The sequence below is a fragment of the Pipistrellus hanaki genome (assembly GCF_964339955.1).
Source record: "Pipistrellus hanaki genome assembly, chromosome: 9".
In the NCBI taxonomy this organism is placed as follows: domain Eukaryota; kingdom Metazoa; phylum Chordata; class Mammalia; order Chiroptera; family Vespertilionidae; genus Pipistrellus; species Pipistrellus hanaki.
The window spans coordinates 46,374,413-46,391,280 of NC_140511.1; positions in this window are offsets into that span (position 1 = coordinate 46,374,413).

Below are 16,868 nucleotides of genomic sequence, written 5' to 3' on the forward strand. Positions count from 1 at the left end.
GATTCATGTAGTGTTCCTAGCATGTCTTAATCTGCTGTTTCTCTGACTGTTCTTTCTGGCTATTTCCATAAATTTTTCTTCTATTTTAGTCCTACCTCCATCTTTGTCCACCCCATTTTCCTCCTTCTTCACTTACCTGTGTCCTTGAGGTCAGCCCCTGTCTTCAGATCACTTCAGAGAGCCCTGCATGGAGAGGAGGTTCCTTCCCAGAGCCTGGTAAGCTGCTGACTCTGACCTCCACCTGAGACCTAGGCTCTTCTGTGGTCGAGGCTCTGAATTTATACACCAAGGAGGATGTAAAAGAGTGGTTTCACTTTTGGATTTTCTAAAAAGTCAGCTGAATAAAAGAAATTCTGTTTGTTTATTTTTATTGCAATTTTTTGTTTTTTTAAATTACTGTAATTAGGAGACTAATTGTGTGTGTGTGTGTGTGTGTGTGTGTGTGTGTGTGTATCAATGAGGTTTAGGGTGAACACAAGATAAAACACACACAGCACAAACAGGATAGAGATAGAATTTGGGAAGGATATGGGCACAATTTGCAGATCAGTGATTTTCTCAGAAAAGTGCTTTCACTGCTTCGCTATTTTAATCCCTATGTAATGTAAGGACAAAGAGAGAAGCATGCTCCCGATGATAATGAAATCTGTTAATTTTTATTTACAGGAAATATCAACAAAAACATTGGATTTGAAACATACATGATATAAAATGGACCAAATAAACAGTTGTATAACATTGCATGCAGCTGCATGCATATTCCTAATAAGTGCACTTAAAATATTCTCCAGGATTGATCATAGGATAGAACACAAACATACTCCTGAACAACCAATTGGTCAAAGAAAAATCAAAAGGAGATAAAAGAAATAATTTGGAACAAAAGTCAACATAACCAAAATCTCTGGGATGCTTCAAAAGCAGTTCTGAGAGGGAAGTTTGTAGTGATAAGTAAATACATTAGAAAAATAGAAAAATCTTAAACAACCTAACTTAACACCTCCCTCCAATAACCAGAAAAAGAAGAAGAAACTAAGTTTAAACTTAGCAGAAGGAAGAAAACAAAGATCAAAGTTTAACTAATTGAAATAGAAAAAAAATGAAATGAATATCTGCCTTTTTGAAAAAAATAAACGGAATGGATATATTTTTAGCTAGGATCACTAAGGAAAATAAAGATTCAAAAAAATAAAAGCAGATTTAACAGAGGAGACATTTAAACTACTATCACAGAAATACAAAGAAAAAAAATAAGTGGGGAAATTATAATTCAATGTTTTATTAACTGTACTATTATAAATTCAAGTTGTATAGTCAAGAGACGGCAAGTATATTAGTGTGTATTTTAATTTTAAAAAGAAATACAAAGAATCATGAGATACTACTATGAATATAGGGTAACCTAGAAAAAAAATAGATATATTTTTAGAAACATATAAACTCCCATGCATGTTAACAAAGAAATATAAAAATTTAACAGACCTATAATAAGTAAGGGGATTGAGTTGATAAGCAAAATTCCTAAACACAGAAAACCATAGGACCAGATGTCTTCCATTGCGAATTCTGCCGAACATTTAAAGACTTAACTCCAACTTTTTCTAAACTCTTCTTAAAAATGAGGAGGAGGGAATACATGCAAATTCATTTATTTAGGCCAGAATTACCCTAAAAACAAAGGCAGATAAGTACATTACAAGGAAAGAAAACTATCACAGAAGAAAAAGGCAACCAACATAATGGAAGAAGATATTTACAAACAACAGTTCCAATAAGGGCTTCACATCTAAAATATATAAAGAACATATAGAAATCAAGACTCAACAAAAACAATTGAATTAGAAAATGAGGAGAACAGACATCTCTCCCAAGAAAACACACAAATGGCCAACAGATGCATCTTATATGGCAGTTAGCAGCTTCTTTTATGCATTCTGAATTAAGGAGGGAATGTAAGGAAGATTACATGAAGGTCTGAGAAAGCAAGATGGGGATTGACTTACACCATAGTTAAGGTTATGTACTCTCTTTCAGGTGGTTTCTAGGTAGTTTTGCTTCTGAGGGGTCTGAAAAGAGCCATTTCAAAAAGGTGTGTTTACTTAGATGCACAGAAACAATGGACAAGGCTTGCCGAAAGCAAAGCTACTCCTTTTATCAAATCAGCTCTATGACTGGGGTGTGTCTACCCACCATGAGCTGCCCAGTTAGGAATTTATGGTCAGAGCACCCTTTTGTATCCACTCTTCCCCCCCCCCCACCCCCCTACCTTCCAGTTCACATTCTTCTCTTAGAAATCACATTGTGCCAACTTTCCTCATGACTTCCTTAATGTTGTACACTGAGGGAGAGCAGAACATGCCACCCCAATATGTTCTGTAATGGCATGTGGATTGTTGAGTTGAAGGCAATGAAGACCCATCTGCCTCAGGAAAAGCTTCTTACTGCTCCCCTAACTGCCTGAAAGAATTTAGATGTGGGACCTGTACCTGGAAGAGAGCCATTACCAGAAATACCTTATGTTAGACTGATCTACCTGGCCTGGCTAACTTTTTTGAGCAACCATTTGCTCTTCTCATCTCCTGTAAATCGTCTTTCTTCCCTTTGAAGCCCCGGACCCCATCCTCTTCTCCTTAGCTCAGGATGGAACATGCGCCTCCATGGCCTCACTGCCTTGAGTCTTCATGTCTTTCTGGGGCTCCTATATGTATGTAATTATATGTGGTTTTCTCCTGTTAATCTCTCCTAAGTCAATTTAATTATTAGACTAGCCAATGAACCCGGAAGGGCAGTAGGGAAACTTTCCTCCCCTCCAATATTGTGTTACTCCAGCCCTTCCCCATCTATCTTGCTCAGGCTTCAATACTCCTGACCCATCAGTTCCAGTTTCTCATTGGTGAAGTCTTCCATTTACTTTAGGATGTAGTTCGTGCCTCTCTTTTCTGTTCCTACATGAGCCATAACAACAATGTTAAACTTCTCCTGGATCCCTTTACTCCAGGAGAACAGCTATGGTAAAAGAAATATAGCCTCCTTTTTGTGTTCTAATAAACAGCTGACTGCAAAAGACTGCTCTTTCCCTTACGACTTAGAGAGATAAGACTCATCAATATCTCACCTTTTCACTTATAACGAGGGCAGACACAGACCCTTTAAATTCTCATGTCTTACCTCTTAAATAAGGTGAGTTGAGCTGTTTGTCCTCACTGATCAATTGAAACAGGTTTCGTATGGAACTAAAATTTCATAATGCAGCTGAAAAATGAGTTAAGCTTCTCACCTTACTCCAGGTGAATTAAGCACCTCCTGACCCAGCATATAACCCATTTTTAATGATATCTCCTAAGAATCAGCACTCTCTTACTATCCTGCTCCCTTAATACCCTGTTCTTTCTAGAACCTTCCTGTACCTTTCCCTAAAAATAAAGTTCTCTTCTGCAGAGAAAAGCTTAACTCATGTTTAAGTTGCATTCTTTCAGAAACTTGCAGCTCTATGTTTGTTTCTCTCCCCACCTCCATTGCAATAGTCTCCCTCCCCTTATTGTAATCATTCTTTCAAATAAAGCATTTTTACAAAGTTTTATTTTTATTTGATAATCCAAATTACTATATTGTTTCATTATCTGTTTCGATATTGTATTCCCTTTCCTTCAGATTTGGAGCGGGGTTTGTTTGTTTGTTTTTTTTAACAAAGACAATGCCAGTTTCATGCTGTGTTCTTTTTTTCTTTTTAAATATTTTATTGATTTTTTTTTTTTTTTACAGAGAGGAAGGGAGATGGAGAGAGAGTTAGAAACATCAATGAGAAACATCAATCAGCTGCCTCTTGTACACCCCCTACTGGGGATGTACCCACAACCAAAGTACATGCTCTTGACCGAAATCGAACCTGGGACCCTTGAGTCCGCAGGCCAATGCTCTATCCACTGAGCCAAACCAGTTAGGGCTCGTGCTGTATTCTTAGCATGTCTTAACCTGCCTGTGTCTCTGACTGTTCCCTATGACTAGTTCCATCAATTTCTGTTTCTGTTTTAGTCTCAGAGTCTGTTGTTGTATCTTTCTGTCTCCCTCATATTCCTCCTTCTTCACCTACTTGTCTCCTTGAAGCCAAGCTCTGGTTTTCAGATTATTCCAGAGAGACCTGCATGTAGAGTAGGTTGCTTTCCAGAGTCTGGTAAGCTGCTGACTTTGGTCTCCAGCCCAGACTTAGGTTCCTTCTATGGTGGTGGAGGTGTTTGACTTCAAAGTAAGAAAGGAAAAACTGCTTTCACACTTCTTGGTTGTTTTTACCTTTTTAAAAATTCAGCTGATTAAAAGAAATTCCTTGTTTGCTTGTTCATTTTTTTATTGTAACTCCTGGGTTTTCAAATTTCTCCAAATAGAAGACTAATGTTACTGTGTGTGTGTGTGTGTGTGTGTGTGTGTGTGTGTGTACCACAGTTGGAGGTGGGTGGGCACAGGGGAGAAGCTTTCAGTACTAATTAAAATTGTTTTTATTTCCCACAAAAAGTTGTTTTGCTAAAAGTAGCTGTTTATTTTACTGTAGTTGAGTTTAAAATTTTAATAAGCTGATTTGGATGATTCAATTCAACACTAACGTGAGCTAAACTCTAAAAGCATATTGTGTGTTTATGGTGAGAAGGAGATAATTTACTGTTCTCTTTTACATTAGAGCTTTTTAGTGATGTTATTTCTGACTGCTTTCCCATGTGAACAGAAACATCTGAAATAGAGTCACTATTGTGGAGGGGCCACTGGGAAGTTGGTTTGATGTTTATCACCAGATAGAAGATGAACTTTTAAACTGCCAACCTCAAGCGTCCACATCCTGTTGCAGTTGTCAGAATGAGGCTCATTTCTGTGAAATCCAACCTAGCAACGAGCTTATAACCTAGTCTATAGACTAACGTTATTTTTGCCTATACCAATCATGATTCTTTCAAAACAAGGCATGTGAGACTATGGTTTTGTCCTTTAAATTCGGATTGAGCAGGGGGCTTGGCTCCACTCCAGGCTACAAAGTTTCAATTGTAGAAGGTAAATAAATTCCAGATACCAGGGCCTCAGCTTGGGTCACCAGGGGTGTGGCTGGCTTGTAAACCACCACAGACCCCTCTCCCAGGAGGCCCCACACCCCAAGGAAACCTCCACCCTGATCCGGGACACCCTTCAGGGCAAACCAGCTGGCCCCCACCCATGTACCAGGCCTCTATCCTATCTAATAAAAGAGTAATATGCAGATTGACCATCACTCCAACACAAAAGATCAAGATAGCTGCCCCCATGTGGTCAAAGATCCTGCCCCTATGTGCACACAAGATGGCCAGAAGGAGAGGGCAGTTGGGAGGGACCAGGCCTGCAAGGGAGGGCAGTTGAAGGTGATCAACCCTGTATGGGAGGGCAGTTAGGAATGGCCAGGTCAGCAGAGGAGGGAAGTTGGGTTCAAACAGGCTGGCAGGGGAGCAGTTAGACATCAATCAAGCTGGCATAGGAGTGGTTAGGGGGTGATCAGGTTGGCAGGCAGAAGTGGTTAGCAGCAATCATGCAGGTAGGCAGGCGAGCAGTTGAAAGTCAGCAGTCCTAGATTGTGAGAGGGCATTTGGACATCCTTCAAGGGGTCCCAGATTGTAGAGGGTGCAGGCTGGGCTGAAGGACACCCCCCACCCCATGCATGAATTTTATGCACTGGGCCTCTAGTATCTTATATAATAAAAGGCTAATATGCAAATTGTCCCCTTGACCAGGAGTTCAACCAGCAAGCAGGCCAACCAACCTCCCATGTCCCCTCCCCCTTAACATTCTGGCCAGACCCCACCCATGCAGGAATTCATGCATGGGGCCTCTAATATATATATATATATTAGAGGCATTATATACTGAGTGGCAAGATTATTATGCATTCAGGGATCATAATAATCTGGCCACTCAGTGTAGATACAAGAAAAAAAAGAAAGATATAAAATAAAAACAATGTTCTCCTTGTGATGAGAACCCTTGGGATTTACTTTCTCAACAACTCTCCTCTATATCACACAGCAGTCAGTGTTGGCTATAGTCATCACATTGTACATTACATTTCCAGTACTTATTGGCCTTATAACTGGAAGTTTGTACCTTTTAGCCAGCTTCCTTCAATTTCTCCTCCCCACCTCTAATTCTTGTAACTACAAGTATGATCTCTTTTTACTGAGTTTTTTTCTCTTCCTACTTTTTTTAGATTCCACATGTAAGTGTGGTCATATGCCTCCAGATTCATTCATGTTGTCACAAATGGTAGGATTTCCTTTGGTTTTATGGATGTTCCTTTTTCTAATTCGAACTTCTACGTTTTTCTCTGAGTGCCACCATGTTGTAGTTCCTGGGGAGTTATTTTCACTCTTTTGCTAAGTCTTGTATCTTTGCCTATGTCATGTCTATTGCTATGCTATTAATCTGCATTTGATAGAGTCTATGTCTGGTCCATCTCAGACTCCTCCACAGTGTGAGCACTTTTTCAGTATATGGCATGACCTTTGTAAATGTTGCCTAAATAAATGAAGCATGGTAAGCAATCCCTGGGCCTAAGACCAGATTCTCACACCCTTGTCTACCACAGCCGCTTCCTGTTATTCAGGTCAACCCTCAGTACTGAGAAGAGACTTTGTTTCACTTTCAGGTCTCATCTCAAGTCTTAGAAACTTGTGTGTTTTTTCACAGGATCTTTGTTAAGCAATAACTGAAATTTATTTGCAAGATGTTTTCTGTAGGTTTCATGTTTGCCAACCAGTTTTCCAACTTAAGTTACGTTTGAAAAATTCTACCCTTTCTCAGAATAAACAAAAGGAAAAGGAAGCCGCTGAGACCTCTCTGGGAATACTAGAGAAAATCAGTGACCCAGGGGCACATCCAGGGCCAGAATTAGAGTGAGTCCAGAGAGGCGCAAGGGACCTTGAGAATGACGGAGTTCATAAGTTTTCCACCCTAGTCCCATCCCTCCACAAGCTTTGATTAAAACCCTTAAGAAAGAGAAGGAGAAAGGGAAGGAAAATCAGATAACTCAGGCAAATTTGCAACGATGAGTCTTCCTTTGTTTCAACATCAGAGGTGTGGGTCTTTTCCCTTCACCAAGCAAATCTGCAACACCAACCAGGTGTCCCACAATGCAACTCATTCTGACAGATCCCACAGGTTAAGGGCTCAGCCCCACCTTCAGATGCCAATCTCAACCAGCAGGTTCCCTGGTACTTACTCATTTCTGACAAACTTGGCTACAAATCAGCAGTTCTCACACCCTTTCTCAGGTTCCATTAATTTTCTAGAGTGGTTCACAGAACTCAGGGAAACGTTTTCCTTATGTTCACACGTTTAGGATTAAAGGATAGGATAAAGGATGCAGATTAAGAGATACAGAGGGTGGGGGTCTGAGAGGATCCTGAGTACAGGAGCTTCTGTTTCCATGCAGTTGTGGTGCATCAGTCTCCCAGTATCCTTTATAATAAAAGGCTAATATGCAAATTGTCCCTACAGGTGCGAGTTCAACCAACTGGGAATTAGATGTGTGCTGACCACCAGGGGGTGGCGAGGAACTTGGCAGACTTGGGTGATGTGGAGCTGGCAGCGGGTGGCAGTGGAGGTGCTGCTGGCCCTGATGGGCCCCTATGAGAGCGGCACCGAGGCAGGATAGCGGAGCAGTTGAATGGGTTGTGGGTGGGAAGGGAGGCTTTGACCAGCAGGTGGGGGAAGAGAGGCCCCGGCTAGCAGCCAGCAGCTGCTAGGGACCCTACCCATGCACAAGTTTTGTGCACTGGTCTTCTAGTATGATTATATTCACCAACCAGAAAAGTCTTTGAAACCCATGCTATTGGGGTTTTATGGAGGCTTTCTCTCATAGGCACAATTTACTATGAATTCCATTTCCAGCCCCTCCCCTCTCTAGAGATGAGACGGGGGTGTGGCTCAAGATACCAAGCTTCTAATCATGGCTTTGACTTTTCTGGTGACCAGTCTCAGCCAGGAGCCATCTAGGAGCTCAACTAGTGTCACCTCATTAGATTAAAAGATGCTCCTCGTGGTCTTATAACTTGGGAATTATTACAAGGGTGTGAGGAGCCCTATGTCAGGAACTGGGATGAAGACCAAATATATATTCCTTATTATATCACAATATCACATCAGGGAAAGACACAGAGGCACCCGATCCTACCTTTGGCAGACTTTTCTTCCTATCTCTCAGGGCAGTGCTCAGCTGTAACAAGTAGAGCATTGCTTGCAGAGGAAATGGAAAAGAAGACCATCCCCCTTCTCTCCTGTGAACTCGGAGTTTTTCGTGTTTCTTCTGTCTTATCATACCTTTATCCTACTCACTTTAAAAGCCATGAATTTCTGAGCAAGTTATCAGGTGCATTATCCTTGCAGATGACAGGGATATGAGAATCTAGGATGATTTGTTTTGTTAAGAGGGAGCTATTGTCACTAGTCCTCTTAAAGTTATGTGTTAACAAGGCAAGTGGACTCAGAGTCCTTTCTCACTACTACCTAACTATGTAATCTTGGGTCACTCATTTAATTCCTCAGTCTTCCATTTTACCAAAATTCATGCTGTTGATCAAATGAGATAATCCTAGAGCCTAACCTGGAGTAGGGGCTCAACAAATTCATTTTTCCCCTTCAAGTCCTGCTCAAAGGAACCTCTAGTGTAAACTCTATCTCAACCTTAGGTGGGGATGTTGAAACCAATTATGAAGAAGAGAATACGAAGTTTAAGGAAACTTCCACCAGCAAACACAGGGGAATTCACTTGTAACTTTATAGACATTATTATCCTATCTAATAAAAGAGTAATATGCAAATTGACTGTCACTCCAACACACAAGATAGCTACCCCCATGTGGTCAAAGATGGTTGCCACCATGTGGACACAAGATGGCCACCACAAGATGGCCAGCAAGGCAGGGCAGTTGGGAAGGACCAGGCCTGCAAGGGAGAGCAGTTGTGGGTGATTAGGCCAGCAAGGGAGGGCAGTTGGGTGGGATCAGACCTGCAAGGGAAGGCAGTTGGAGTAATCAAGCCTGAAAGGGAGGGCAGTTAGGGGTGACCAGGCTGGAAAGGAGGGAAGTTGGGGGCAAATGGGCCTGCAGAGAAGGGCAGTTGGAGGGGGGACTCCTGTAGGGGAGAGCAGTTGGAGGAGACCATGCTTGCAGGGGAGGGCAGTTAGTGGTGACCAGATCTGCAGGTGAGGGCAGTTAGGGGTGAAAAGGACTCCAAGGGATGGCAGAGGAGCAATTAGGCATCAATCAGCTGGCAGGGGAGTGGTTAGGGGGTGATCAGGCTGGCAGGCAGAAGTAGTTAGGGGCAATCACGAAGGCAGGCAGGTGAGCAGTTGGGAGCCAGCAGTTCTGGATTGTGAGAGAGATCCCAGATTGGAGAGGGTGCAGGATGGGCTGATGGACAGGTCTATGCACTCCCATATGCACAAATTTTGTGTACCAGGCCTCTAGTATATAAATAATGGTACTGAGCATATAGGGTCCTGGATAAATTTCCACCAATGGAATTAGTTAGAGTAAATGTAGATAATTTGTTGTAGATTGGGATTTGGGGTAGCCGCCTTTGCAGAGAGTCCTGAAGGATATTCAGCTGCAGGGAAGTGGTAGGAGTGGCCTCACAGAAGAGCTACCAGCAATATGTCAGCAATTGTGCACTTCATTGGACCAAAAGGGTACCACTGGTGAATATTGAGAGCATTAGAGAGATTACTAATAACTAAAAGTGCCTCTGGGTTTGGGGTCATATTTGAGGAGGAAGTTTATTCAGGATTATTGTTAGTTTGGTTAAACAGAAACTTAGAGTTGATGTAATTGGGATGCCATTAAGAAAAATATTTTTGAACCCTCAAACTAATTAACCCAGGCATATTCTTTACATATCCAATTTAAGCAAATCCTGTTGATTATATCACAAAATATATCATGAGTCAGGCCACTTGACTATGTAAGGCACTAACCACAATCATCCTAATTCAAGCCACAATCTTCTCTTTTTTGGGGCTGTTGCAATAGTCTCCTAACTAATTTCTCTGTGCTATCGTTGACATTGTGCTCTTCCCCACTCCTCTCTCAGTCTGTTCTCTACACAGTATTGAGAATGATCTTTAAAATTGAAAATATGATACCACTCCTTTGCTAGAAAATCTCCAAAAGCTCCCCAACTCACTCTTAGCAAAAGTGACAACCCTTATAATATCCCACAAGGTTCCACATGAACTTCATCTCTGACCCCTCTCCCTTGCACATTGTGATACAATCATATTGGCATCATTGATGGTCTTCAGTCACCCCAGGCATACTCACACTTTGAGGTCTTTGCTCTTGTTCCTTTTCTTCAAAAATCTATTTTCCCAGCTTAACCCTCCCTTTCTCCAAAATTCTGCTCAAATTTCACTCTACCTGGAAAAGTCTTCCCTGAGGAGCCTGTAATAAATAGCAGTTTTTTATATCTAATACTTGCTATTCTCTTTAATGTGCAATTCTTCTTAACACCAGCCACATTGGATATAGTATTCACTTTCTTATTTATTTATTAGAGGCCCAGTACACAAAATTGTGCATGGTGGGGGAAGGGGGAGTCTCTCAGCCCAGCCTGCACCCTCTTCAATCTGGGACCCCTCGGGGGATGTCTACTACCTCTCACAATCTGAGATTGTTGGTTCCTAACAGCTCATCTGCCTGCCTGCCTGATCGTCCCTAACCCCTCTGCCTGTCTGATGACCCCTAACCACCTCTGTCTGCCTGATTGCCCCTAACTGCCTCTTCCTCACCCTGCACCTGGGACCCAGGATTTCCTCCTCTGGCCAGTTGTAGTCTTCTGAGAGCCAGGCTTCCCTCCCTCTGGCCAGCCACAGGCACCCAGGACCCAAGGTCAGCTTTGCCCAGGCTGGCAGCAGCCGCAGGGGACCATGGGCAGGTGTCTTGTCCCTCTCCCAGACTGGATGGTCCCCAATCCTCTCTTCCCAGTGTTGAGCTTCTGAGCAGTTCCAGTGTGAGGGCGCAAGGGCATGACAACCATTTGCATATTAGCTCTTTATTATATAGGAATGCTTCTTTCCACTAGAATATAAGTTTTATGAAAATAGAGACTTTAAGTGTTTTTTAACTCTTTGATCATGAACTTTTAGAATATTAGCTAGACATAGCTGGGGCTCAATAAATATATTTTGAAAAATTAAATGAATTTCTAAAATAATAATATTTTCTTTATTTTACCAAAATTGTATCATATTACATAGGGTGGGGCAAAAGTAGATTTACAGTTGTGAGTATGTGAAGTACAGAATTAATACATTTATTGTAATAATCATAACCTGTGTGTCTTTCTTCAGATGTACAGCTGTAAACCTACTTTTGCCCCACCCTGTATATACTTTGTAACTTTTGCTTTTACATAATATATTTTCACATCATTCTATGTAGATATATAAGGAATTGCCTAATTTTTCTTAATTTCTGTATTAAATTCTATTCAGAACCACTTATCTTCTTAGCAACCTCCAAGTAATGGACATTTAAATGGTTTCTAAAATTCCTTTTATGTGCAATTCTGTGATGAATATCTTTCCATAATTGCCTCGTATATAATTATACATTTAGGATAATTTTGAGAAGTAGAATTGTTAGGTCATGTCCTTTACTAAGGTTTCTGATACACATTACAAAATAGCCCTCCTGTGTACCGGCAATATATTATCCATTCCTTTTCTACATATGCTGGCTAACATTTACTTCATTATTTATTTTAATTATTGTCAACTTTGTTTGCATTGTGTTTCAATTTACATTTATTTGGATATTATTGACATTGACATTTATTTTACTTATATGATATTTTTAAAAACTTATCTTTATTGTTGAAAGTATCACAGATGTTCCCTTCTTTCCCCGCCATTGATCCCCTCTATCCTACACCCAGCCCTCCTGGGTCTTCACCACACTATAAAATTTATTTACTTATTTACATTTCAATTTCAGCTGTTTGGGTATGCATTTTAATATTCTAAGACATTTTCTTCTGGGTGTGTTTATTTTTCATGCTCATTAATACATTTTATAAGTTTTTCATATATTATGACGGCAGATTTCTGTCTTTTTTGCATATTGCAAATATTTTTTTCCTTTCTTTCATACCTTCAAACTTGATTTTCATTTTGCTTTATTTTTTCTATATAAAGGTTTTAAATTTATATGAAATCAGATCTATCAAGATTTTCCTTAATATGGTCTGACTTTGGTTTTATTATAAGGATTTTCTCACTGAAAGATTATAAATTACTCAAAACATTTTTCACTACTATGGGAGTTTTTTACATTTGGATTTTTATTTTATTTAAAATATAAGGTAATGATCTACCAAACATTTATCTGACTAATATGCCATTTTCCCCAACCACATTTGTTGAATACTCATCTCTCTGTAATGCTATTTTTATTTGGTTATGCTTTTTTCATTGATTCCTTTAATCCTTGTATTTCTGGTCTGGTAGTATACAATGTTAATTGCTGCTGCTCTGTATATTTTACTATTAATTTACCATTACTATTAATTTTCAAATTGTTAGTTTATGGATACCTTTTATAAAGCTGTTATTTCTTCATCCGATTCTCCTACAATTTCTGAATGTAGTATTATAATAGTATCTCCTCTAACTACCTCTGTCTTTCCATCCCTCTCTGATCTTACACCATCTTGTTGATGATAGCTTTGTAAGTGGCTGCATGATCTTTTTGGTATCTATTGTTTGTCTGTTTTCCACTGTTCTTTCCCCACCCCCACCCCCACTTATAAAGGAGGGACATTCTCAGATTCATTTTTATTCTTCTGACTGTTGGGCAGAGTTCTTGGACTATAACAGGTGTTCAGGAAATAATTGCTAAATCGATTCATGGTTTTTCTCTTAGTCCTTCTCTGAATTGAAATTTCTGCAACTGTGGATAATAGTGCCCAAATGGTTTTACTCAAGGAAACAAATAGAATATTGAGCTTAATGGGCCTAACACAGGGCCTCACCAAACAGTTGTGCTTTGCTTTTTGTTTCCTTCTCAGAGGGTGGCATCACCAATGGTGAGAAGAAAAAAGAAAGAAAGAAAGAAAGAAAGAAAAGAAAGAAAGAAAGGAAGGAAGGAAGGAAGGAAGGAAGGAAGGAAGGAAGGAAGGAAGGAAGGAAGGAAGGAAGGAAAGAAGGAAAGAAGGAAGGAAGGAAAGAAGGAAGGAAGGAAGGAAGGAAGGAAGGAAGGGAGAAATTCTAAGTCAGACATATTTAGCTTTATTATTTCTGAGTTTTGGAGTTCATCTACATGAAACTGTGTATTAATATAGGGAAATCACTCACTTTATGCTCTATAACATAGTCTACACTCAAATCAGGTTGTAATTGTGAAGATCAAATAAGCGCAGAACAATGGCATCACACTGCTCCCCTGTTCTTCCTGTGTAATTGGAACTTCCACAGCCCTCCAGGAGGAAGAGATCTCATCGCTTGCCCAGAGTCTCCCAGGCATTTCTTCTCTGTTTGGGGCTCATTACATGCTTATGACTTGTCTTTGTTCTTCCTCTGTGCTGTGGGGGGTGGGGAGGGGTGCAGAGGGCTGGGCCCAGAACGATGTCACCCTGCTTCTTATTTCCCCAAAGTGAAACTATTGTAGCTCCACAAGTAATGTTTATTGTCTCATACATTTGAATCATTTCATGGATAAATTATACATAGATTCAAAAACAGTCTTACACACATGACCACATTTCTTGCTTGGCTTCCTCCCTGTTAATCTGGGCAGATATTCTATTTCTTTTTCAATTTCCAGAAACAAGGTGATTTTGACTATCATTAGGGGTTTTGCCCTGGGCAGAAAATACTTATTTGAAGTGTATTTTGATGTTCTCTGTTCTTTCCTTCACCACTAAGTGACAAAACATCAGAAAGTCTCTGAGAAGAAAACATACTTTCAAGCTTTGTATCAGAGACAGCTGCCTTTTTTTTTTTTTCTACCAAGTTAGAACTCTGAAAGATAAAGATGATAGGGTTTTGAAAGGTGATTATCTATTTTATCTTTTTTAATATGTAAAATCTAGACATGGTGATGTTTGAGATAACAATAGTCTAGTCATCTTCTATTTGTAATATCTAATAATGTTAGAAGGCTGTAGCAATAAGCTGTCTCCTGATTAGGTTCCTGAATACAACATATCCTGAGTTCAAATTTCTGGATATTCCCCTTCCCCCAGGGCTCTGTATTGTTTTAAATTAACTAGGCTTAGGTGATTAAAAATTTTCCCATCTGGTATGTCCAATTAGAAAGGGACAAAGAGAAGATTTCACAACATCTCTTTTCCAAGCAGCTTGTATGAGGAAAGAATCTTCCACTCAGACATCACGTTCTTTCTGGTAGGAGTAACATAACAACCTTATATAAATTGCTACTTAGAACCATACTTTCATCTACAAGCCTTTTACAGCTGCATCACAATATCACAATGTTAAATAATATTGCCCTTTAACATTTTATTTCAGGCTGAGAAGGACAGTACTTTACACACTAGTATCCAGAAATCCCGGTGGAGTTTCTTTATCACCCCTAGGCCATCGTAGCCATGCCAATACAAGTGCCAAGACACCCTGGCCTTCCCCTGATCTGGAATTTCTTCTCATTTACCTTACATTACTTCAGTTTGTTCTGACTCGGAAGAGATTGTAGATTCTTTGTGTAATCATCTTGTTTAAGACTTCCTCTGTGTAATCATCTTTTTTAAGACTTCCTCTGATCTAGAATAAATTGAGCTAATGTGTCACAGTCCTTTCACACTTAGATCAGTGTTGGACCAGGCAGCCTATGTAATCTATAATAATAAAAGCAAAGTATGCTAATTAGGCCAGATAGCCAAACAACCTTCTAGACATCCTTCTAGATGACCTTCCGGACAAAGTCAGAAATACAAGGGCAAAGCCTCCACAGCTACAGGGGCCGAGCCCCTTGGATGAATTTCATGCATTGGTTCTCTAGTCTTTCAGAATGATCCATTTAATTTTAGTAGTTGCCCCAACTACCTACTCATTTATCATCCCATTTTTAATGTACTTATCTTAATTGCTCTGAGATTTTCCCATACATTTTACTCTTACGGTTTCCTTTCTTCTTAACAGTCCTAACCTTTCACCATCATTTAGTCACCTTTGGGAAAGCTGAGCAAACAGATCTACATTAACTTCCCTCAGGTCATCTTGTCACATCAGGAGCACAAGCAGCTGGAGCCATCTTTATAACACCATCAATTATTACCCAGGGAAAAGGCATAGGATTGGGGAAATTTTTCATATTTTTATAAAACCAACCAAAATTTGCTTGCATTATCAATGTTATCAGCCTCAGAAATATCCCAATTATGATTCTCTTATTCAGAATATGTGATATGCAGCCCTGTCTTTAAAAAATTCACAGACTGGGAATTTTCTCCCTACCTGTACAAAATCTTCTGCTAACTAATGATTCTGAATAAGAATAAATATACCCTTTTACTCATCAGCATCTAATTAAAGAGGAATAGCAACTCAATCTCCCATGAACAAAATCCATTTCAAAAAGTGTTTGGCCACATTGACAACAGTGATCCACAAAGTGGCTTATCTTCAAAGAATAGTATACAGCTTTGAAGTAGAGTGTACTAAGCTACTTGCAAAAATATGGTCTATTAAAAAGGGGTAATTTTAAAAATTAGTGAAAAGAGTACTTCTGAGGGTAAGGTCAAAATGATGGCGAAGCACCATGGGCTAGCAGGAGCCAGAAGGAAAAGTTCTCAAATACCTGTCTTTGAAGGAGAGGATCACTGCTAACCTGAGATGGCCAGAGAGGAAACCAGAAAGACGAGGCAGGAAACCAGAAGGCAAGAAAGCCTAGTTGATTTCAAAAGATGTGATGCGCACCTTTTTAAAACTGTTTGCTGCCTCTTGAAATAGCTCTAGGGCAAGTTCTAGTTTATATCTGTTTGTCAGCATGAATCTGGCTCCTTGAGATGCAGCCTCAGCCTCCTGATGAGTCACTTGCAGAATTTCATGGAAATAGCTAGAACTATAACCCTCGTTCGGTTGTTCTCTTTTAGGCATCATTTCTTTAACCAGTTTTACAATTTGAGCTGTTGTCTTGTTTATGATTTCTTTTTCAAATATTCTGACCCTCCCCATCCCCTTCTGCCCTGCTAGTCACCTGCAGAAAACTCTAAGTGGCCAAAACAAATCTGTAGTCAGAAGGCAAGGAAGCTTAGCTGATTCAAACTAGTAAGATTAGCTTCATGGTATATGATTCAAAGCGTTCAATGTAGAAAGTTGAGAGTGATCCCAAAGAGACAAAAGGAATTTGCCTAGCACAATTATGCATCTTTAAAAATTCCCAGGATAAAATATTTTTATGAGAGTCCAAGAGACCTATATAACATGGCACCTGCCTTCCTATCTAATTTAACCTCCTACCAGGCCCCATACACAATTTGTGTTCTAACCACATCTCAGTGGACTTCTAATTCCTCAGAGTGTTCAAGCTCTTCCTCCTACTTGAATTTCTTTTTCCTTTGGTTGACAGTCCTTGTTCTTCTAGATTGGGCTCAGGCTTCATGTGCCTTATCTTAAAAGCATTTCCTGATGGTTTTTCTGAGCCTAGGCTAAGCTTTAATTACTTCCATGATGACAAATCTTGTAATTTATCGTAGATACTGATATTTGCTTCCTCCTCTCAAGCACGTCTTGAATAAAACATGCGGGCTCCAGCATAGGAGGTTTGAAGGGGTTCAGGGCTAAGCAAGGTAAAAGGCAGGACTGCAAGATAGCAGCAGAACTTTAACTTTATTTGGGTGATGTG